The sequence below is a fragment of the Lontra canadensis genome, unplaced genomic scaffold (assembly GCF_010015895.1).
Source record: "Lontra canadensis isolate GAN:19392208 unplaced genomic scaffold, GSC_riverotter_1.0 scaffold7, whole genome shotgun sequence".
Lineage (NCBI taxonomy): Eukaryota > Metazoa > Chordata > Mammalia > Carnivora > Mustelidae > Lontra > Lontra canadensis.
In genome coordinates, this window is record NW_022631001.1 from 14,805,841 (window position 1) to 14,831,765 (window position 25,925).

At 38.3% G+C, this 25,925-nt stretch overlaps 1 protein-coding gene and 1 non-coding gene across 12 annotated transcripts in view; one reads left to right on the forward strand and one right to left on the reverse strand.

Annotated features, from left to right (window-relative positions):
• The window catches only part of DLG2 (discs large MAGUK scaffold protein 2), a 1,980,468-nt gene that overhangs the window by 664,452 nt on the left and 1,290,091 nt on the right, over positions 1–25,925 (forward strand). The window lies entirely within an intron of this gene.
• On the reverse strand, positions 17,028–17,134 carry LOC116865474. Its single transcript, XR_004382202.1, has one exon. It is a non-coding gene; the product is annotated as a U6 spliceosomal RNA (small nuclear RNA).

Consider the following 25,925-nt stretch of genomic DNA (forward strand, 5'->3'; position numbering starts at 1 on the left):
ATAAGAGTACTTCATGAACTTAACAGGGCTGTGTGCTTCCTTTTGCACATCAAAGCTGGAGAACGGATGTCTTTTACCACAAATATCCATCAGAGTGTACACCTTGGTGACAAAATTCTAAGGATAAACATGTTCATGTCTATCATAACAAGAAATCTTGAAAGAAAAATTATTTAAGCATCTAAGTCTTTAATAACAATTTAATTATTTAGAAACATCTAGGTGATTGGCTAAATTCTCCATCTTCACCTCCATGATTGGACAGTTTTGGTGGAACTTAACACTTGTAGAATTTGGATACAAGTTGGATAATTTACTGATGGCACAATATATCATAGATCCTATCTTCTGAATTCAAAATAGAAGTGAATAAAATGTGTATAAAAGCTAATGGTTTAAATAATTTGGTGTGTCAATATTTCACTTTCCAGGTAGCCTTTTCACAGAAAATTGAACTAAATCTCATTCTCAATTTCATTGGGGTTTTTTTGTGTGTGTGTGTGTGCTCACTCTTAATTGAACAATCACCCAGTTACTAAGAATAATTTGGATGTCTACAGTGTATCCATATTTATATTAATACATTAAAAATATTAATAGTTGTGTAAAGTTTAAAAAGTGGGAGTTGCTCTGCTTACATGTACTTCCAGGTTCTTTATATACTACCTGATCTCTCAGATTTCATAAGATAATAGTTACTCCTCATCCTCAGCTGACCATTTAACATAACTTTGCTCTTAACTTGACACAGGAACTCCAAATACTTATCTCGAATTATAACTTCAGATTAATCAATACTATTTAAAATTATTTAAACTATTTAAAATTTGGTTGAGAGAAATGGTAATTTTGGAAGATTGCCTTAAACCGCGCAGAACTCCTAGAATATCTAAATTTACTTGTCTCTCAGTCCAGCACTGGTGCTTCCCACTAACCCCCAGAACTACTTGATTGAAATATAGTTTGGAATGATGCCAAAAGTGAATCTGGTAAAAGAAACAAAGCTATGAAGTCATTGATCTGTCTACTGTAATGTGCTATCACCATATTTATCTTTATGAGAACCCAGGAAAGATATACTTATGTGGCCTCGTTTGACTCCCGAGTAGTTTGCCTTGATCTTCTTGGTCTTTTTAAAAATAGTAAGGTCACTGTTGAGTTAGGTCACTGATTGTGTCTTTTTCCAGTCATAAACTAAGGTGCTTTGAGTCATATCTGTGGCCCCCTAGCATATGTTCAATAGTTAACTGCTTTTTTTTCTTTGCAAAATACTATCACTGTGGTTTATATCTTTCCTACTTCTGTTATGTTTTCCAACCTCCTATAATACGTATACCTTATATAATTATATATAATACACATACCTTATATAATTATATATATATTTATATAGTTTTAGTTTTATATATGTGTATGCATGTATATTATATATAAAAATGCTTATATATACGTGTGTGTGTGTGTATATATATATATATAATGTTTTAGATGAGAAGGTTTAAATAAGTTGTCCAAAGTCCTGTAACTTATAATAGAAGCAATATTCAAATCTAGTCTGGTCTTCCTGACTTTAAAGCCTGTGTGTTTTCCACAGTACTCTTCATTGAGTACTCATTATTTGCCAGGCACTGTTCTGTTTATGAGATATTCAAGAATGAATGAGACAGTCCCGCCCTATGGAGACTTCTGTGTTATGAGGACGGGAGAACTACGCTGGCACAGCTAAGGCATGAAACTTAGAGTCTCTAAGAGGCCTCAGTAGCTGTGTGGAAGAATAGCAGAGGCACTGATCAGTTCTCACACAATGTGAAAGGGAGCTGGAAGGAAGGGGCAATTTAGAGAAAATTATATAAGAGAAAGGCACGACAAGATTTCTGCCTCAGTAAAACTGTCTCCGTAGGAACACAGACTAATTAACATGAAACAGTTAAAGAATAATTAGAAGCCAAAGTTTTGTTGATGACCTTGACTATACCAGGGTTCAGAGAAGAGCAATAGAGGGCGGATGAGAGCAGCCAGGAAGCTTTACCCAGGAGGCCAGGCTTGAGAGCCTTTGAAAGATGGGAAAATTTAATCAGGCAAAGAAAGGATGGCATTGCATACATAGATTTATAGAATCTCAATGACTATAATTCAATTGAGACTGTGTTCTATAAGCCTCACAGAAAATTGGTTTCATAAAATTCTAGACACTTCTGAGATTATTTTTAAATTTCTTATGTATATGATTTATAATATCCAGTAGGGTCATAAGCACCCAGAAGCCTCAAGCTATTTCTTTTATTTCTTCTGTATTGCTCAAATGTGCCTAGGGCAGTGCTCTAAGCTAATCATTTGCAATAAGTGCTTATTGGCTTTACCATCACCTTGTGAGGTAATAACTCTGATAGCATCTACTTGCACACAGTGATTGTGTCCTAAACAATTCCACCCATAGTATCTGTAGGACTTGAGGCAAAAGTACACATGGAGACCATGTACTAAGTATTTACAAGTTCTAAATCAAGCTAAGAAACTGTTAATGAATATGTTTAATGTTCGTACTTCAACATATAATCTCTCAGGATGAACATGGAAGACCAGGTTCAAAGTGAGACTTGTTGAGGGAATTTTCAGGCTCTTCAGAATTCCTAGTCTTAAGAGGATAATAAAAGGAAGAATGGACCTGAGGCCCTGGGCCAAGACCCAACTTACCCACCACCCCCAAGCCATCGGCTTTATGCAGCACCGGCTCAAGACTCATGCTTAGGATTACAGACAGTGCATTCTTACAAGCTTCACATTCACTCCAGTTTAGGGCTACATATAACAATGGGTTGGTCTACCAACAGAATAAGGATTAGGGACCTAGCTAGGGTCTAGAAAGAGGACAGTTTGGATAAGGGATTAAGGGTTCAGTTCTTGGTGTGTGGTGCTTGGGCTTCAGGTAGGCACATGACCTTAATCCCACAAATTGGGCATGGGGAGGAGACTTTGCTGGAGGAGGGCCAGAGTGAGGCTTTCTAAAGCATGTGACCAGAAACAGTGGTCAGAAACACGTGACCAGAAGAAGCAATACATATTGCCAGGTATTGTGCTAAACAGTTGAACATTTGACTAGTAAGAAGAAGAGGAATTAAAACTATTTAACTGACCTGCTCAAGTTCTGAAAAGTCATACATAAGTGGTGAATTTAGGATCTGGATCCTAGTCTGTATGACTCCAAAGTCTCTTTTCTTCACTTAAGAGTTTTTCAGGTCCAGAAGCCTACTTCATTCTCTGGCTTCTCTTTCTTATTCTTCCACTTTAGGTTATGAAGGTGGATGGGGGAAGGGACTAGAGTTGGCAACTGCAGGAAAGGAGTGACAAAGGACACATGGGAATTTTGACCTTGAAATTGGTGGGAACCAAAAATAGAAGGGGAAGAGTCAAGAAAGTGACATTATAGACAAAGGCGAGGTTAGGATTAACCCTGTGGTTTTAAAGTACCGGTAAGAACCTTGAAATATTTAGATCTCTTTTAAAGGGGAAAATTTGCATAAGTCCTTGGTATTATTTTTATTATAGAGCTATTACTTGAACACATCGGCATCAACTATTTTTATTAACTATTATTTTTATTTTATTCAACTATTAAACAAACATAGAATTAGAAAACAAATATAAAGTACAAATACTTTCTTCCTTCATTTATTAATTAATTCTGCCAATGGCTAGCAGACATTGGTTATGAGCAAGCCCCTAGAGATTTACCGGTAAATAAGACTGAAAAATGCCCCTTCTCCTAAAGAGTTGCATCTAGATGGATGAAATGAGTATGAACAACTTTTATTTAAAATGAAGGCATGGCATTTTGCTGAAACTGAATCTCTACTCATAACTTGGGTACAATCCTGACAGCTTCTGAGTTTGGCATGACCATAACTTACCACATATCCTAAGATGACTCATTTCTCTAACCATTTGTCAGTATTCATATTACTAACTATCCCATGTACCAGTTGGCTTCTATTCTAAAGCATTTATATTTAAGTGCATTACTCATTAATCACAACAGTTAAATAATAAGTACATGCAATTATTATCACAAGCATTAATGTAAACCCTATAGTCATGTATTAGTACTCAGTTATAGTGTCATTAAGATGATCCCCAAAATCTTGTTTAAAAGATGATTACACAAATAAATACAAACTTAAGGACTGTATTACGGAGAATTCCAATATCCATAAGAAATATCCAAAAAACCTGGTTTGACAGATTTTCTTTAAAGATCTTACTTATTTATTTGAGATAGAGCCAGAGAGAGAACAAGCAGTGGGGAGGGGCAGAGGCAGAGGGAGAAGCAGACTCCCCAGTGAGTAGGGAGCCTGACTTGGGGCTCATTCCTAGGACCCTGGGATCATGATCTGAGCTGAAAGCAGTCTTTTAACTGACTGAACCACCCAGTCACCCCAGGCAGATACTGTAATAAATGATGCTTTATATTGTCTCTTTCAGTCTGACTTCTAATATAGTCTGACCTCCTTGAAGATAGGGACTGATTGCTTTAGAACTGTATCCACAATGTTTTTTTTTAGGTATCTAGCACTGAGGAGATAACTAGACATGGTTTTTGAGTGTCTGAGCAGAGGAATGACTGAAAAGCTCTGGGTATAAAACATTTTAGTTTCTTGCTATTGAAATCTTCCCACCAGACCCTTATTGGCATAGTAGAGTAATTTTCCTCTGCATTTTTAAACCTATGGTTGTAAATGTGCCAACATTATGTTGTTTTTCATTAAGACTAATTATTCTGAAATTAAAATTAGAGTTTGGGAGAGAATTCTCTTTATTTTAATGGCACTCTTTTTATTCATTGATGTTTTCCTTCCCATATATAGTGTTGAAATGGTGTGCTATGTAGTGTATATGTATTTCTTCCTTTATTATTACTTTGTATACATTTCAAATGTTGACTAATAGTAATACTCGTAGTATTTAACATGTTAATATTTATCCTCATTATAAAATTAAGGCACATTTTTATAGGTTGTTTCAAAAGACAGGTGAGCAAATAATAAAGTATCACATTCCTACCATGAAGAAAAAGCTGCTGTTACTTTATTTTCTGGTATAACCTTCAGTCTTTAATATGTACATATGTTCAAAATGGAAACCAACAGTGTATAATATTTTAGTATATTTATAGTAGGGCATATTTAAAACTCATAGGGAGGTGCTGGTGTGTAAGAGCAACAGCCAGGATGCCAAAAGGAAATCCATGACATATACTGCCACTACACATCTGAAATATTCACAATATACAGAGCTTGGAAGCACCTGTACTCTCTGGGAACCTGGGTAAGGAATGGTAAGAAAAAGTCTGGGTTTTACAAGTGACTAAGCCAAAGGCCTAAGAATTGAAGTTGGAGAGAAGCAGGATCTTGTTACTAGGCAACCAGCATTCCAGGAGGAGACCTCCAGACAGCATGCCGGCTGTTCTGCCCCCCAGCGTGTGACATGTGCTGAGTTTTTTCAAGGATGGCTAGACTCTTCTATGCATGCTGGCTTCCAAAGTCCAGCATGTGTCCTGCCATTCTCAGCTCTGTCTGCAGCCCAGATGGAAAAGACAGACAGCTCTGGGACAGATCTTCAGTTAAGCCCCTGTGGGCTTGTGGTGAAACTTTTTTGGGCATGATCTGTCATGATCTGGCTGTCATTGGCCTTTCCTGTCAATGACTTCAGTGTGGTGCGGGTGGAGAGGATTCTAGACTCAGAACCGGAAAAGCATACTGACAAGTCTTTACAGGTATATTCAGGACTTGGGGGAAAAAGTTGGAGGTAGGGCAGAGAGAGGAGAACAAAGTCTATTCCATCCCCTCCGGGAAGAAAGCACATATCAGATTGCTATAGAATTGTCAGTGTGACTTTCTTACTCAAACTCTGGTTCTTATAAAAATATGACTAATCAGCATCCCCAAAATGCAATGTCCTGGAGGACCTGAGCACTTTCCAGTACAATTAATCATTTGCCTGACACCCAAGAGGTAACTTGTACCTTTTGTACTTTGCTGGAGCACAAAGAAGGAAACTACCAGTTATTGAACCCTTAAACAGTATCTTTTTTTTTTTTAAGATTTTATTTATTTATTTGACAGATAGAGATCACAAGTAGGCAGAGAGGCAGGTAGAGAGAGAGAAGGAAGCAGGCTCCCTGCTGAGCAGAGAGCCCGATGCAGGGCTCGATCCCAGGACCCTAGGATCATGACCCGAGCTGAAAGCCGAGGCTTTAAACCCACTGAGCCACGCAGGCGCCCCCCTTAAACAGTATCTTAACCACATGTCCAATACCCCAAAAATACCGAAAATAAAATTTTCTTTAAACTTTATTAAAAAAAAAAAAAAGCTTAGAGGAACTACAAGAATAGCTAAATCAATCCTGTATACCCTTCACTTTTATCCATTAATTGTTAACATTTTGTCTTATTTATCTAGAAAATAAAAAGGGTTTGATAACTTTTCAGCAGACTAGTTTGGCAACAAAAGTTGGCCTGAAATAATAAGTAGCTATTCACCCAATGTCTTTATTCACTCTCCTGTGGTGACAATATCCATATATTTCATGGCAAAACAATTAATTATGGGGTACCATCGCAGACTCTACTGAAGTGGTAAGTAATATATGGTGTGTGCATCTTTGACCTTCCTGCAATCCATATATGTGCTCTGAATTCCAAATTACATTTGGTTGTGATAATTGTAGATGAAGGATTATGGGCCTGGACTATGTGCTAGATGCGATACTAGGCACCTGACTTTTTTTTTTTTTTTTACTACTCCTTTAATCTGTGTATCAATTCCATAGAGAAATCATTATATAAATTCAGGTGCATTAAGGAACTCCCCCCCAGTGTCACATCATTAATAAGTGGTAGATCCAGGATTTAAACCCAGGTGCATCAGGCTCTATCTTAGGGCTCTCCATGATACACTGTTGCTTCATTTCACTATCCTTGTATCTTTGAAAAAAACAGATTATAAAATATCCTAAGGTTGCAATGGTTGATGTAGGGTCAGATTAGAATCTACTGCCTGAGGGAGGCACAGTGGTTTGTTTCCTTCTGCCTCTTGGTTTGGCAAGCAGGAGTCTTGTGTAGATATCTAGATCAAACCCTAAATCAGTGATGGATGAATCAAAATGAAGAAGTAGATACCCATGACATTCTTGAGTACCCCAGCTCCCTCAACATGATGGCTAATAATAGGGCCTTTGCTTTGGAAGACCTCCAGCCATCCAAAGTTCATACTCTTCCAGTCTTGCTGTCAGGGTTTACCAGCTGCATGCATGTCCTTAGCAAGTTATTTAACCTCTCAGAGCTTTACTTTATTTATTGCTAAAGAGATAGTAATTCTTAAATTATGGAGTTGTTAAGAAACTAGAGAGCGTAGTGCCTATCATATAATCAGCACTAATCAATATGCAAAATTGTCATTATTATATCACCCCGTTTGCCCTGTTATCCTCCAACAGTGTCCTTGGTGGGGTGAGTCTCACCAAAATCTGTTTTCTACTCTCTCCATTTTTTTTCTTGTCCATAGTAATACTGGTTTTGTCCAATAATGGCTAAGTATAATACGACCAGTTAATATTCCCCAAGCCTTTGGATTTCCATAGCTCGCGGTAATGTTGCCATCTAATATATTCTGATAATATTTGCTCTCTTTATAACTGCCTACCACTTAGACTCCATAGCATTATAGTATTTGCCTTTTTAAGTAACTATGGAGATTAGGATCAATGTCTTTATATTTCTTTGCACCTTTAACAATGACAAGCCATAATAGTTAGACCCTTGAACAATATCTGAATAAACATTCGTGATTTAAATATGGAACTTTAATGTGTCCTCTGGTTTATTTTTGAGAACTTCTGAATTTGAGTTAGGACTTTTGAGCCCTTCAGTTGAGGATGCAAGACCTATGTATTACCCTCCTTCCCTCTTCCATGGAAGACATTAAAATTGAGTTGTGCCACTCACCCAGATACACCTCAGAAGTTTTTCAGCTGTGGTCAAGGCAAGCTTGGTCAGTGGATCCAAACCGAAGCTCTGGATGACACATTGAACATAGGACCAAAGGATTTAGATGAAAGCAGAGGCAGCCAGGATTTGTTGATGTTCCTGGAAAGCATGAAGGTGGAGAGGATGGCTACAGATAATTCTTAGAGACAGAGAGAGAGAGAGAGATACAGGAAGGAAGCTAAGATGAAACAGACCTCTTTTCCTGGAATCGCAAAAGAGGCTAGAAAAATAACAAAATACATGAGCAAGAAAAACCTTAGTTTGATAATTAGCCTGTAGTGGGCTGTGGTGGAGGGAGAAAAAGATAAAAGAAACATGAATAAATGAGAGCGCTGAAGGTGTATTGTTGTTGCTTTTGTTATTATTCATAGTATTTCAGAGAAACTTTGAACTCTCAGAAATAGTCTTTCAGATAATGGATTGGTAGGGGGAGATTTGAATTAATTAAATGCAGCTGGATAATCATGGATCCTAGTTATATCTGACATAGTAGTCACACTGAGGAAATGGAGAGCGACCAACCCCTTTAATTTTAGCCCAGGGGACAATCTACTACAGTAAAAAATACTGGGTGTGGAGGCAGATAGATCTGGATTTGAATTCCCACTCCACTGATTTCTAGGAACATGACCCACAGGCCAGTAACTTAATTGCGAGTCTCTTGTTTTTTTTCCATATGTAGCCATCAAAGGATGATACTTGGTAAATCATTATTATTGCCCTGATTTAATGAAAAATTTATTTAATGCCTATTCTCTTGATTCTGGTTAAATGGACTGGACTGATTTAAACCCCAAACTTTTGTATTAACATGTTGTCACCAGTGGAAATTTGCCTAATTCACATCAGAAGGAAATACAGAGTTAATAGAGGCATCCCAGTTGTAATAAACTCCTTTTAGACTTTTTATAAATTTTTTGCCATTTAAAGATTCTTCTCCGAGTATGAATATAACCAGATGGTCAGTGATAAAATTCAAATCCCAAGACATCCCGATATCTATAGACGCCAACGCTTTCACTTTCATTATCAGCTATCCAGTAAGCTTGAATTAAGCATTTCGCTTCTTTTAAGGGAGGCTGTTTTGCTTTTGTTTTTAATTATAACCCCACGTCCGGATGTTTCCAGTGTACTTCTTTGGAAAGCAGTTTTTATGATTAAGAAGTTAATTTTTTTTCTTCAACATGAACAGATGGTACTTTTCAGTGTCTTTCTAAAGGTGCTCCATATCTCTTGCACAGCAGAACCTAAAATATGAATCAGACATTGTATAACGGAAAACATGTGGAAAAGGAAATGTTCATGGTTTAAAGTCTCCATCAGCTCTTCTTATTGGAAGTTTATTCTCTTCATTTTAGTAGCATTCTTGGGTCACTTGACATTGAGATCTGAGTGAAAATCTGAACATATGTACCTCTTTGGAACTTGAGATGACATAAAGATGAATATTTTAAAAAATTAATTTCATACAAACTGTAGTTTATGCTAAATCCTCCAAAATTATATTTTAACATGCTTAATGTTTCGCATTGATGATTTGATTGTGTTTGACCCGGTCACATGTGAAGATTAATGGGCATAAATATTTTCCATTAAACATTCCTTATTATTCTCTCCTGAACAATGTGTTTTCTACCCCTGCACATCATGGAGTTACCGACCAGGTGAACTGCTCAGTTAAGGAGATGACAAATGCCTGGCAAATGAAGTGGCTTGGCTCCTTCAAGTTACACTGTTTTTAGATGCATTCCAATATTATACAGAGAATATACACATATAAATAATTTCATGCATTGGGCCTGTGGTGCATCTGAATCCTTTCTGACAATGGCACCAAGAGATGTTTGAAGGTAAGCTTGGGAATTGTCTTCTATGTTTCCCCAGACAGGTACAGGGTCTGGAATCTCCCTTTAACAAGAATAACTTCTAATCATCTACTTTCTTTTTCCTTCACATTCACTAGCCATAATAGATTGGTAGAAGACACATGACACAAAATAAAAGGATCTTTTTGTCCCTTTTTAATTTTGTTAGTCAACAGATACGTATTTTTCCTGTATTATAAACATGGAGTCCTCCAGAAAAAAATCTGAAAGTAGCCCTGGGAACTATGTTGAGTGTAGGGAAGTAGAAGAGGCACCTGACAGAGATGGATGATAAAAAACTTGTGCATACCAGCAGCTAACCTCAGGCTGTGTTTCACTGTCGCTCGTTCTTCAAAGCCTTCCTTGGCCTTCCCAGGCTAGGCTGATTCCTCCTTTCCTTTGACACTCCTCTACTTCTTTAAGGGATTCATTATGTTCGTGAGTTTCTCTCTCCAGCCTGTTCCCTCCATGGAACAAATCCCTGATTTATGGATCTTTTGACCTCTGGAACCCAACAATTTACCTAGTCAAGAGTAGACACTCAGTAAAAATTTGTGTGTTTTTTAAATTGAATTTCCAAGGGGAGCATCTTTTCTTGAATCTGTTGAATCATGGAGTCATTCTGTCACCGCCTGTGTTTTGTTTCTAGTAATGACTTGAAAATCCATTTGGTCCTTCTGGCCAGTGGAGCCTTAAATCCTTCACTAGAACACTGTATCCTAAAAGGATTGTTGGAATGGTGGTGGCAGTTTTCACTGCTAATAGCAAGGGTTCAGGTAATGAATACTTAACACGTGCCAGACGCTGTGCTACATGTTCCTCTAACGACATGGGTATTTTTATCTCCCTTTTACAGATAGGGAGACTGAGGCTTTAAGGAACTAAGCAATGTGCCCAGCCTCATAGCACCCGTAATATTCAGAGCCAAGAATTTAAGTCCTTTTCATTTGACTCTGGTTTCCATGGAATTAAACATTATTCTCTATTGCCTTCTTACTGTGTCTGCCTTTGTACATGCCATAAAATCATTAGAGGTTTACAAAAAACCTGGCTCATTAAATTGTTTTTTGAATACTTGTAAAACTTTTCAAAGTCCTTTCAGATATGATCTTTTCCCTCTAGTATGTAAACAACTTTTGCCTGAGTGCTGGTCTCTGCGAGGTTAATGGCTATGCTTCCCCGTTCACCATCTAGATTTGTTAATGGAAATAGTGAATAATGGGTGTTAGGACCAGAACAAAACCTTCTTAAATCAGTTTGCACATCATCTACCTTGTATTGAGTACCTGAAAATGAATGTAAAGTTTGTGTGTGTGTGTGTGTGTGTGTGTGTGTGTGTCTGTGTGTATCTATATCTATATCTGGATAGATAGATGGATAGTCAAAAGTTTGTTGATCAGGGTTACATTGAATGGCTACCCATTGCTGACATTCCTTTTGAGTTTCTTTAGTACTTCAAAGCTAAAATGCTTAAATAGCTCCGAAGATTCTTATACGTAATTTTATAATTCATTTTTAAATTTATCATTTTTCAATCCAGGTATCATATCACTCTTTTTTTTTTTTACTTTCTATTTATAAATTAGAATTTAGTAATTGCTTAGAGACCGTAATGGTTTTTTTTTCCCTCCACTCAGACAAGTCAGTAACTGTGAGATTTAATAGCCTAAAGATAAAATGGTTCTTATTTTTTTTAAGATTTTATTTTTTATTTGACACACACAGAGAGAGCACAAGTAGACAGAGAGGCAGGCAGAGGGAGAGGGGGAAGCAGGCTCCCCGCCAAGCAGAGAGCCAGATGCGGGGCTCGATCCCAGGACCCTGAAACCATGACCCGAGACAAAGGCAGAGGTCCAACCCACTGAGCCACCAAGGTGCCCCAAAATTGTTCTATTTTAACCAGAAAATGCTTGACTGAGATAATTCTCTAACACCAGATTGTGAGGCCATTTGAAATTAAAATTTTTCCCCTTTTTTTCCTTCAATAATTGTCCATAGCAGTGGAACTCTTTATTTGATAAGTAAGGATGTGAGTGTTTATCCTGGCTTATGTTTTGATTTGGGGGGGAAATACACCCTAAAATGCATATATCATATATGTAAATAGCTTAGACTCCTGAATGTGCCGTTGTTCTCAACGTGATACTTGTCATAACGTGGTTAAACAGTCCTCTTTGGGCTTCCAGGTGCCAGGCTGATGTATAATGTTTTGCCACAGAAAGTCTCAGGGTACATATGTTTCTGCACAATTGATAGTTTCCTGCCAAAAGGACTTAAAGTGCCACAGAGCACAGATTCTACAGAGAATGCACACCCAGACACAGAACATTTTAGAGTCACTCAGTTGTTGCTTACGTTCTGCTGAGGGCAATGAAAGAAACAAGGCCTCTAGAGGAAACCTGATAAGCATTCAGTCACTTAAATGAATAGCATTTTGAGTAAGACTGTGATTTAAGTAGGTTCTCTGAAGAAAGAGGTGAACATCCTGGCCCTGATGGCTTGGGTCCAGAATTTGGGCTGCCGGAATTTTTCCTCTAAACCTACCCACGTAGGTTAAGGGTAGGTGCACCATCTTCAGTAATTAGGGAGGAGATTAGAAGAATGGGGCCTCATATGTGAACAGTAAGAGCTCTTTAAAAGTTCTGTATATATTTCTCCTTTAGGAGTGTGGATTTCATCCTCCATAAAATCTTTTGTCATCTTAAGAAGGACTTGAGTTAAATCAAACAATCAAGATTCCATGCCCAGAAAGGGCAAATTCAGGCACACAGAATGCCCCTCTCCCCCAAAATTACTGTCTGTGAGGGAATAATGATAAAGATAATTTACTAAAAACCTTTCTCAAAAAGAAGGTGGAAGATTTCAAAGATCAACCTCAAGTCATTTACAGTCACTGAAAAAGAGGAATGAGCAGGCATTTCCCTATGTGGGGCTGCAGAGACGTCAGGTGCTATCTCAACTCTCCTGATTCCTCTCCCTGCTTATCACAAATGACCATGGCAACATCTTGACTTAACCTTCCTATTCTCCTAGTGGAAGTTCTCCTGTCTTGTCAATTTCTGACTTGGAGGGAGAAAAACAGCCCAAACTCTGCTGCTAGAATGGAACAGACATGCCTCACAGGCATTTTTGTTTTCCTCGCTGCCTTTCTTTTTGTCAGCCACAAGCCCCTTCCCCACGAGAACCTGCTTCCCTCAGCACTCGGAACTGACACACTGGAGGAGGGCGCAGACAAACTTTGGGAAGTTCGTTACTGACGCATCCTTCACGGTTTGCGTTCTTTGGAGGTCTCCTTAAGGAAGGAGAATTACACTGTTCGAGGACATTAGGATTAGAGCAGTGAATGTTTCCTTTCATTTTGAGGGTTGCTACCATTCCTTTGGCGTCCTTGAGAAACTCTCTAAAACAACCAGCGTCCTATATAAGGGCAACTCAAATCTGAAATCAAGAGCGACAGATCAATTAATATATAAATTTAAGGTCTGTATTTTGAAACAGACACTTAAAAAGAAGATGGAGTATGTTCCCTGTTTTGGAAACTTTAAGTGATCCTAGATGGCATTTTGGGCCATCCCTGTCCAGGACAGCATTACAGGCTCTCACAGATATGGGGCCTCAGTCTTTGTGCCACCTGCGGTTGCTTACTTATTACCTCTTACTGTCTGCCTTGTTGATATCTCCACCAGGCATCGTTATCACTGTATCACAGTTGGCCTTACACAGTGGTTCATACCTGGTGGCAGCACCATTCCCCTAGGGACCCGTTAGAAATGTTTGGTCATTATTTTTTTTTTGTTGTGATGACTGGAGAAGGCTACTGGCATTTAATAGTAGGAGACCAGGAGCGCTAAGTACCCAGCAGGGTACGAGACAATAACACACTGGTCTGCCCAGAATATCAGCAGCACCCCCACTAAGAAGCAGTGGGCCTCTGGAATTAGCACCCCAGTTTGGAGAAGACTAAGCTGGTTCTTGATGTTGAGACACGTTACGGATCCTGGATTCTTACAGAATGCTTCAGGCCTGCACCAGTGACTGGGCTGTGATCTTCCTCAGTTGGCTTCAGCCTGAGAGGGGGAGGTTATTTGACAAAGAGAAATTCCAGACATGTGCTTGTCTTTGTTTATGCTTTTCCCTTCTGTTGGGAAGCTGACAAGGAGAACTCTGCTTTAGTCAGGTCTGTAGATATGTGTTTGCTCAGACGCCTCTAGCTACAAAAGTGAAAACTCACACTATGCAAGGAAAAGGAAAATGAATGTTATAATCCTTTCCTTTTATTGCTGTTAAAATGCCTCCAAAGAGAAGGAAAAGTAAAACATCAGTGCTGACCGATGTTATAGGTATAAGTGTTGGCTAAAGTGCTTATTAAGAATGCAATGGTGTTTTTTTTTTTTTAAATGCAATGTTTATATAAAGAAGGGCTTATAGGAAAGACTGATGAGATGGCTATTTTATCTTTTCATACACAATCAAATCACTTATAGGAGATGAAGAGGCATAAAGTATCCAAGTGATGGTTCCAAGGATAGCAGGAAAGAATGTAGAAAAGTTAAGTTTGGTCAATTTCAAGGTTCTGATCCAAGACAGTGATGTAGAAGACCCTGATCTCACCTCCTCCTACAGGCACACCAAAGCTGCAGCTGTACATGGAACAGTTTGCTCTGGGGAAACAAAACAAACCAAAACAAAACCTAAACTTAAGAAACTGGCGAAGCAGCCCCTTCACATCAGGCACATAAGAGAGAAATCATATTGAAGTGGGTAGGAAAAGCTGAGAATCAGTCTCACCATAAACATCACACCCTGGTGTGGTCACCCAAAATCAGGAGGAACTCAAAACCTAGATCTTCTCCTTGAGGAGCAAAAAGAGTTTGTGTTCCACATTGGGCACCCTAATTTTTAAGATCAGCTCCTGAGAGTTGAGTCCGTAAAACATCTGACTATGAAGAAGAAAAGTAAAGTTCAGAAACCCTGGGGGATGGGAGAGGTAAAGAAGAGACAAAAATTCACAGAAGTAGCAATGAAATTTACATCAGTCAGTCAATTAAGTACTTGAGTTTATTGTCCTGTCCTGATCTAGTTTGGGTAAATTTGGTTATCATTAATCTCATCTTAGATTAAAAAACAAAGAGCAACCAAAAAAGCTTATTCAATTTTTATCCATTCCATAAAACAAAAATAAAGCTTTTGATAAGGTTTACATCTGCTTACAAAGTTCCCCAGATCAATATTTTAAAAAATTAATTAAAATATTATGATATGAGCAAACCTGATGTAAAACTGTTACAAATCTAGCATTATACCATATACCTAGATTTTTACTGAAACAGTGCTTATAAACAAGAACTTCCAGAAACAGACATGCCAAATATCTGAAACCATGTCTGTAATTACCTCCAGAAATGACTTGACTTAGTTCAATTTTTCTTTTCCTGTATTTTGCTATTTCCTTTTAACCTCTTCAATTGGATTTTTAAAAAATGAAGTGCTAAAGGTCTTGGGAATGAATAACAAGTTATTTTGAGTTTTTTAAGTTACATCTTGGAATGTTTTCAAAACCAAACCTTGTAACCTATTGTCAGGATAAGATAATCAGAGGCTTTGCAAATATCAAGGCAAAGGTCACATCAGGCACATTCTTCTCCAGTTTTGATCAGCAGACACTTTCTAATTTTTGTTGTCCCTAACTTACTTATGCCCTAACACCACTCTGATAGTTTGAAGATAGGATGACAAATTATATACTTCAGTTGGTTGCAATATGCTGCAGTTTTATTTTTTGATGTGTTCTCACATTCCTCATACTGTTATTTATAATTGCATCTGGCCCACCAAATGTATGCTCCATTAGCATTTTATCTCTGTATCTCTAGTGTCTAGAAATGTGCCCTACCTATTAGTAGGTGCTCAATAATGCTTATTGACTGAGTGAATAAGTGAATGGTTCATTTTTTTTAATTATCTAATACTTCAAGTCTAGAGATCACAAATTATTGGAAGAGTTTGGGCCAAACTAAAATTATGTGTACTTTCCTTGGAGTCACCTAATGCCAATACATCAAGCATTCTGAACACTCTTGAATACCATGGAAAAAGGGCTGAATTTTTTTAACTGTGCCCATGAGCTTAGTTTCTTAGTTCTGCTTTGAAATAAAGGAATGCTATTGTTAGAATCTTTATTACATGGAAAGCAGGGTCTGTATTATATCATTTAATAAATTATCAATTATATGATAGACATCTGCCAAATGATACACTTATATTTTAATAATTTCATTTTTATGTAAACTGGAAAGGTGGAAATATATCTTTCAAAAATTCAGGATAAACCAACCATGTCTCGGACTGTACCCTGAACTTACCCATGTGTCATTTAATTTGTTGGGCAGGCTGACATAGGAGGAGGGGTTTGAAATAAGTCACCAGGATAGCTGGACACTTTACTGTCTACATGTTTTAATAGGGATTCCAAGTTGGAGGTGACTGATGCTCAGAGTGAGCTCTCAGTTCCACTGAAGTCTGTCTTTGTCTTAGAGGCAGAGGTGAACCAGTTCTGCCTTCTGCTGACTTTTTCCTGCTTATTTCCTTTGTCAGTCTTGGGCTTCTCCTTTGTGCAGTTTTATAGTGATTTCTTTCTCTAGTAAGTATTTGCCTTCTCTCTGGTGAGCTGTTTCCTCTCCATTCATTCTCATCTACTATGACTACTGTATTATCTTTGTCCCAAGTGATTCACAGTATGATTGTTCTTTAAAAAAATAAAAAACACTTCATAGTACTCTTCTTATTTTCAGCTTGTTTGTTAAAGGCCCTTAAAGTTGGTTATTTTCCTAGGCTTTCACTGATTTGGAATTTTTCTAGAAACATCTGTTAGTATAAATTCTGCTGGACTTTTTTTTTTTTTTTTTGTCCATTTGAGTACCATGATTCACTGCTCTAAGAAAAAGTTGGAATTAGAAGGATCTTGATATCATTCATACTTGGATTGAAATGTATTTTGAACCTATTTTCTATCTTGAGCCAAAATGAATTCTGAAACCAGATTAACATTTTGTAATAAATGGGCAGTGGTGGCCCCATATTTGTGGTGGGGAATATATAAAATATTTTGATCCATGGCTATGGTATCCTAAGGATTGTAAGGAAATAGTGTGTCATCCTTGTGCAGAGGTCATGCTAATCTTCCCTCTATCATTCCACTTTTAATGCATGTGCTGCTGAAGAAAGCATGGGATTGTCAATAAATAATGATACTGACAATTGAACCTCCCATCCCTGTAACCTAGGGTTTGCTTCACACAAAGAGACCTAGTTCCTGCCTTCAGAATCCCAAAACCACATTGTCCTTACTTAATCAGACTGACATATACCTCTTCCCTCATCCTGTTTCTTGACATCTTAATCATTAGAACATACACACCACACATGAGATCACTTCTCTGAGAGCTCTCACTAACCATTCTATCCTAAATCCATGAGCTTAATTGCCCTTCTAACCTATTGTCTTGTGATATATACAACTTATGAGTTATCAGTAAGTTATGAGTTTCTGGAAATCAAGAGTTAGCTTATGCTTCTTAATAGTCCAAGGTGTCAAATATTTCCTTGGGCTTTTTTGTTTTTGTTGTGTTTGTTCAGTGTTGGCATTCAGTCAATACCTGGTGATTTTTAAGCATCCAGTTGGACCCAAACTTTCATACTGTTTGTGAGGCAGCAGGTATTTTATGGAGTCATTCAAGGAGCAATCTCTTTCTTCTAATGGCATATGATTATATTTGTTGGTTGACTAACAGTCATTGTGGTGACTCTGGTAGACTCAGAGGAGCTAGAGAAAGGAGATAAACAGTCCAAAGGAGCCCAGCCATTTCGCAACTGTAGTGTTGTGGAGGGTTTACTCATTTGTGAGAAGCTTCGTATTCAGGCTGACCAGAGAAGAGCTAGCAATTTGTATTTTACAAACACAATCTAACCTCAAAACTATGGGCTGAGATTTCTCCAGTCTCTGGAAAAATTGGAGTTCTAGTCCATGCTGTGTTATATCGAGGGCCATAGAAGCAGACTTTGGTATGGCAAACCCATCCTTCAACAGGTACAAAGTCCGTGGTGAAGACCGGCTCATCATGGCCTTCATCCAATTCACTACAGAAAATATTGACCGTAGTTGATTTGTTAGATTGTTCCCTTTAGAAATCATCTTCCATTTCCATGATGACTAAATAGATTTTATTTATTAGCCAACATAATGAGCTGGCAGCTTGTTATGAAGAGCTACTTATATTAGCTATTTATTCTTGGGAAAGTTGCTTCTCTAATTATCAGGAACTTTATTAAAAATGTTGAGTTTTAGAAAATGTCAAGAAGAAAAGGGTGAATTGCAAGTGAAAAAGAGGGAATTATAACTTCTTCTACTCTTATTGATGTCTATTTGTTCTTTTGGAGCTTATTTGGGAACAGAAATGAGAGAAGGCAGATACTGTATTCCTGATGATAGGGAATAATGAAAAAAAAAAAAAAAGGAGCCTGCTTCTCCCTCTCCTCCCCACCTGTGAGATAGATGTCTCTCTCTCTCTCTCTCAAATAAGTAAATAAAATCTTAAGGAAAAAAAAAAAGATATACTGCATAATTTTTTAACAATAGGCCACAAAATTCTGGGCGATCACATCCTGCCCCCCTTCTCTCATGCCAGTCTTTCTTTCCCTTCTTGTGCTACAGTCTCACTGCTTTCTTTCAGCTCCCTAACTAGATCAAGTTCCTTCCGGTATTGGAATTTGTACATGCTTCTTCCTTTATTTGCAGTTGTCTAGGGATTTTCTACCCCGTTGTCACCTTAATTCACACATCTTCAAACAAAGACTTCCTTGATGCTGTGGGAATTGGAATTGTGTCCCCCGCTCCCTCCCACCCCCCCACAACAAAAATTCATATGTTGAAGCCGGAACCTCCAGTGTGATGGTATTTGGAGAGAGGGCCTGTGGGAGGTAATTGCCTTTAGATGAGGTTACAAGAATAGGACCCTCATGATGGGATTAAGGCCCTCATAAGAGAGGGTAGCAGAGAGTGTTCTCTTTCTTGGCCCACCCCCTTCTCTGTACCTCTGTATCTCTCTGTTCCTCTCTCTGCCCTGTGAAGACATAGCAAGGAGGCAACTGTCTGCAAGTCAGGCAGTGGGCCTTTACCCAGACACCAGTCCTGCTGACACCCTAATCCTGAACCGAAGCCTCCAGAACTGTGAGGAAATTAATTCCTATTATCTAAACGACCTAGTCTATAGTGTTCTGTTTAGGTAGCCTGAGCTGGTACACTTGATTAGCCACAAACTGGTCAGTGCTCCCTTTTATCCATTCTCAGAGTCTTGGGTTTTTTTAATCTTTTTTTTTAAATTTTAATTTTCTGTCATATAGAGAGGTTGAAAGAGAGCTATAGCAGGGGGAGTGGCCGGCAGAGGGAGAAGCAGGCTCCCTGCTGAGCAAGGAGCCTGATGTGGGACTTGATTCCAGGACCCTGGGATCATGACCTGAGCAGAAGGCAGCAGCTGAACTGACAGAGCCACCCAGGCATCCCTCATTCTCAGAGTGTTTGTGCTTTTATTCTTGTCTTTGTTAAACGTTAAGCTTGGTGAGGTTTTTCTTAAACACTGTTCTATTTCCAGTCCCCAACTCAGTGTTTGGCATATCAAAAATTGTATGTTAAATGATATTTGTGTGAAATATGTAATTAGTGTACTTCCTTACAAAAAAAAAAAAAAAAAACCTTCCTATCTTGGTCTATATTTTTCTTAATAAAACTTCATCACAAAAAGGTATCCCCTCCTAGAGTCCTTTGATTTCACTGACAGCCTCATCTACTTTTTGCCAAGACAATCTTCTTAGGAAACAGACAAAGCTGACAGTGGAGCTTGGGTTATTGAAACCAAGAATCTTCATTAGGGCTCTTGCTCCTAGGAAAAATGGCAGAAGATGCCAGGCTTTAGTTTTCTCTAGGGTTTTACTTCCATGTTTTCACTTTTGCTTCGACACTTTCTCTGACATTTATGTATAAGGTTATTAAGGCAAAGGGTGGTAATCTTTGGCATTTAACTATCGTGGTAAGAATATCCAGCCCCATCTTTTGTGGACTATCATTGTACCATTGGCTATCCCTCAGTTGTCAGCTGATCTGATAACTTTTTTCAGATGAGGATCAGTTAGCTAATCCTTAACATTAAATTTACAAATTAAATTTACTCTTTTTATAAGATGGTTAAGGAGCCCAAAGGCCAGGTGTTGTTTAATAGACCACAATATACTTTTCCGAAAATTCTATAGAAAAGAACAGGGATGCTATACTTCTAGGGAAGATAACAAAATTGTTGAAGAAGAGTGAATAATTCTCCCTCTACTATCTTTAGGAAATCTTTGACCTCTCACAGTGAAATGGTACAAGTGTCAGAGGATTTTATGGCTTTCCATGCTTACAGGTCAATTTTGTTGTCTTGTCGAGGCTTTGATATAAGTATTAGTTTACTAATGCTGCTGTAATGAGTCACCCCAAACTAGGGGTTTAAACCAACACAAACTTCTTACCTTAAGTTTCCTGATACTGGAAATCAGAAACAAGACTTAGAGGTATAAAAGTGATGGTGTCAGCGGTGCTACATTCCTTTTGGAGACTCCAGGAGAGAATCTGTGTCCAGCTTCTGGAGGCACTGTGCATTCCTGGGCTTGTAGCCCCTGCCTCCACCTTCAAAATGTATCATCCTGCCTTCTCCTTCCATCATCACCTTCCCCTTTCTGACCTGACCCTCCTGTCCCCTTTTAGAAGGACTTTTGTGATTACATTGGGCTTACCTGGATAATCCACGATAACAGTAATCTTCCCACCTCAAGCTCCTTAAATTCAGTCACATCTTCAAATTCCCCTTTACCGTGTATTGTAACCTATTCAAAAGCTTGGAGATTAGTACATGGACATTTTTTTAGGGAGAAGAAGGAAGCATTATTCTGCTTACCACAGTGGCATAGATCTAACAACTTTGTATTTCTCAAAACGCCTGTTAGACAGGATTTAGTTCAAGGAACAAAAGTTATGTCATGTCTTTTTCTTTAGGTGCTTTACTTAAGGTCTCGATTTTCCTATGCAAAATGCCATCTATATATCATAACTGCTTATTAACAGTCCCTTCAGTTAGGCACCTATTTCTGCTTGAATGTGATGGGTAACCATTTGTTAGCTTAAGTTAGATCACTGATCCAATAGAAATTGCCTATGACACTGTACAGAGAGTTAAGAGTTTTAAAACATGTGAGACTGTGCATTCCATACTTATGTATTATAGCTCACTGAAAAGCAATGTAATTTGGGAGAAGTAAATACAATCCAATTGGGTCTTCAAGGTACCACCTAAATGTAACCTCTTCCTCAGAATCATTGCTGACCTCCCTGGGTAGAACTAGGTACTGCTTCCACCTGGCTGTGGTAGCAGGATGTTCATGACCCTGGGGTAGCACTGACCACATTGATGTATTGAGCTGTTTCCATGACTGTCTCCCAAGTTCTTAAGGGGAGGAACTCTGTTCAGTTTTTCCTAGTACTGTTGCTGCCTACAACAGTGTCTGACACATAGCTGGTGTTTTACTGATGCTTTCTGAGGGAATGAATTCTTTTGCAAACCTGCTTAGCATCTCTTTGTGAACCACTGGCTGTCTAATTTGTAACATTGGCTAAAGAGTACAGTGATGAGACTGAATGGAAGAGTATAGATGAATCAACAGAAATCTACTCGCATCACTAAGAAAGAAAGTCTGAGTCCATGTCTCTACTAATGATGGATCAGTAACAGCATTTCCCAGCACAAAGCATATTGTAGTACATGCTCAGGTCAGATCATGTCCTGATGGAGTATTGATAAAGAGAAGTATACTCTCAGAGGAATATGATGGAATATAAGCCTCTGAGTGCAAACTTAAAATACTACATTAATTGGGTAGAAATTAGATCCAAACAGCTGGAAATATGTCATTTTATAGCTAGGTTTAGGGCATATAAAGCAATCAAAGTTCTCTGTCCCACGAGGAATGTTTAAACTCAATCTTAATCCTCTTCAGTTTACTTTTTTAAGATTAAAAAATCACATGTTTTTCATTTCTTAAGTTTTATAGACTTGATATAGAAAGAGTGCATGTATTTAATGTTTACATTTTGATAAGTTTGGACATATGCATAAACCATTCCCACAATGAGGGTATTAAACATATCCATCACCTCCAAAAATATCCTTGTGTTCTTTTATGTGTATGTGTCTTAATGGTAAGAACACTTAACATGAAATCTATCCTTTTAATGTGTTTTAAAGTGTACTATACCATATTCTTAACTAGAGGAACTATGTTATACAGCAGTTTCTAGAATTTATTTGTCTTGCATAACTGAAACTTTATACCCATTGAGCAGCAGCTTCCCATTTTCCCCTTCCCCAAGCCCCTGGAAACCACCATTCTGCTTCTATGAGTTTGACTATTTCAGATATAACTAATACAAGCATTACAATATAGTATTTGTTACTGGCTTATTTCACTTAGCATAATACCTTCCAGGTTCATCCATGTAGGGACATATGGCAGGATTTCCTTTTTTAAGACTGAATAATATTTCATTGTATGTGTATACCACATTTTTATCCACTCATCTATTGATGGACATTTGGGTTGTTTCTATATCTAGGCTATTGTGAAGAATGTTGCAATGAACATGGGGAGCACAAACACCTCTTTGAGATCCTATTTCATTTCTACTTAATAGGGGCCTTCACTGTTTTGTTTTGTTTTTTCATTTTATTTTATTTCTTTTCAGTGTTCCAGAATTCATTATTTATGCACCATACCCAGTGCTCCATGCGATGTGTGCCCTCCATAATACCCACCACCAGGCTTAACCAACCCTCTTCCCCTCTCCCCTCCAAACCCCTCAGTTTGTTTCTCTGAGTCCACAGTCTCTCATGGTTTGTCTCCCCCTCTGATTTCCTCCAACTCACTTCTCTCCATCTCCCAATTTCCTCTGTGTTATTCCTTATGGTCCACAAGTAAATGAAACCGTATGATAATTGACTCTCTCTGCCTGACTTATTTCACTCAGCATAATCTCTTCCAGTCCCGTCCATGTTGATACAAAAGTTGGGTATTCATCCTTTCTGATGGAGGCATAATACTCCATTGTATATATGGACCATATCTTCATTATCCATTCATCTGTTGAAGGGCATCTTGCTTCTTTCCACAGTTTGACGACCGTGGCCATTGCTGCTGTGAACCTTGGGATACAGGTGGCCCTTCTTTTCATTACATCAGTATGTTTGGGGTAAATACTCAGGAGTGCAATTGCAGGGTCATAAGGAAGCTCTATTTTTAATTTTTTAAGGAATCTCCACATTGTTTTCCAGAGTAGCTGTACCACCTTGCATTCCCACCAACGGTGTAAGAGGGTTCCCCTTTCTCCACATCCTCTCCAACACATGTTGTTTACTGTCTTGTTGATTTTGGCCATTCTAACTGGTGTAAGGTGGTATCTCAGTGTGGTTTTGATTTGAATCTCCCTGATGGCTAGTGATGATGAACATTTTTTCATGTGTCTGTTAGCCATTTGTATGTCTTCTTTGGAGAAGTGTCTATTCATGTCTTCTGCCCATTTTTTGATGTGATTATCTGTTTTGTGTGTGTTGAGTTTGAGTTTTTTACAGATCTTGGATATTAGCCCTTTATCTGTAGTGTCATTTGCGAATATCTTCTCCCATTCCGTGGGTTGCCTCTTTGCACTGTTTGGTTATTTAGCAGTCACCTCACAGTTTCTTTAAGCGCCACTTTCTAGAGGTGTTAGCACAAAATAGCATCTGTTATAGGTGGTGGTCCCTGAAGTTCCAGAGTCTGGGTTATAGGATATAAGGGTCTTTTAGCCCCTGTATTTGTAATAGCTCTCCCAGTTACCCTGGCAGATGCCTTCTGGAAGTCCTGAGAATATCATAGTCAGTGATTTCCAATAATGACTCAGTATCAGAATCACTCGTGGTTCTTTAGCAAAATAAGATTCTAGGAACCCACCTGAAATTCTCCTACAGGAAGCTTATTACATACACATGGCGATGACTATATGTAAATAAGCACAGAGATACACATATAACCATCTGTCTAGTTATTTGGCATTTCACTTCCTTATTGTCAACAGCCATTGGGAGTTTCTTGGGGAGTGATTCAGAATTCGTCAAATAGAAATGATACCCCAATTGTTCTCTTAAGGAAAAAAAAAGCAACATTCTTACGTTATTTTCTTATAACCTACTAATCTAGGGGGAAAACAACCATAAAGGCATGTTCAGAAATCCAGTTGGAATATATTAGTTTTTTTCTTTCTCTAGGTCACTTTTTAAAGCTTGTAAAAAAGCAAGATCTTGTGAGGAAGAAAACGAGAGGAAGAGATCTTTCCATTTTTGTCTCTGGTCTCTTTAACTGTTCTCATCCTACTTTATAGGCTCCTCTTTTCCCATCTACCCCTAAAACATTGCTGTTTCCAGTCTTGATATACCCCATCCATTCTCCTTGGGTGATGGAATTCATTCAAATTATGCTTAAAATGATGCTAACGATGCACAAATTTATACATCCACCTTGAGGGCATCTGTGTATCTCATGCTTCGCATGTGTAAAATTGACCTGCCTATTTGTCCACCAAAGCCTGCTCTAGCCTATGTTTCCCAGCTCTGTATTTGCACTTTTATGTCTTCAATTACCCAAATAATAAATAGGAAGCCTTCCTACCTATCTCCTGCTCCTCATCTCTGACACGCAAATCCCATGTATTCTGCTTGCTTAATTAAGGGAAGTTGAAACTGTTCTCTTCTTTCCCTTCCCTATTGTCTTAGTTTATATCCACGTCATTTCACATGGAATGCTATAATCATGACTCTGATTCTTTCCACCTCTATGCTCACGATCTATCCTCTCTGTTGGTGGAAGTGATATTCCTGAAACATAAATCTCATCATGAGTCCCCCAAAACTTCAATTACTTTCCATTGTCCATACCATAAAATCGCTGTTTATTTTGGCATAGGAAATCCTCAAGCACCTCAAGGCATTTCATATTTCCACACCACGGTGTACCCCTCAGCTGCCTTAGCCTGTAATGCTATTTTATATCCCCCTCACCACTGATGAATGTCTTCTAGAATAATTTCATGGCCTCCTTCTTGATGAACTCTTTCTTAAAACCCCATCCTCCAGCAGAATTGAGTACTTCCATCTTTGTGCTGACACTTGGGTGACATTTTTTCCCCCCAAAGTGACAGACCAGGTGTAGTGAAAGTGCTATGTAGTCATGTCTTGGATTTCTGATGGGTGTATATATGATTCTCCTTTTCTATCCTGCATATTCACTGGCATTTTCTCAAAAGCCTACCAAACTAAAGAGAATATTCCAAAATATTCTCAGTTCTCTGCCTTAAGAGAAACTGGAAATACCATATTCAAGTTCACAAAGTATACAAATTAGTGGCTGCTTATTTTGGTATTCCAATTGGTATTAGGAAATAAGCCTATTCGGCATCTAGTGTACCAGTCATGGTGCTGGTGCTCTGGAGTTCAAAAGTAGGGAACACACATCCTTCCCTTCAGATAGTGTAGTCTAGGAGAAAGAAATGGGGAAATACATTAAACAAAATGATTTATTTCAGGCTTTCTCTTAGGTGCAATTTTATGAGGAGCTTTTAATGTATATTTTGAGTTACGTAGAATCTTTTCTGCATGTTTTCAGTTAGTATGCCAGATTCATAAGATGTACCGCACTTATAGATTCTATAAAAGCACTATTCCAAATTGAGGAAGGAAGAGGTCCCCCCCCCATTTGGATTATATAAGGTTCAAACTTTTGGAGATTTTCAGAGCCACGCTGTTTTCAAAAATGGCATTGAACAAAACTATCTTAACTCAACCTTGTCAACTTGCCTGTGACATATGAAGACACAAAAAGGCTCAGCCATCACATCCAGCTATCTCTT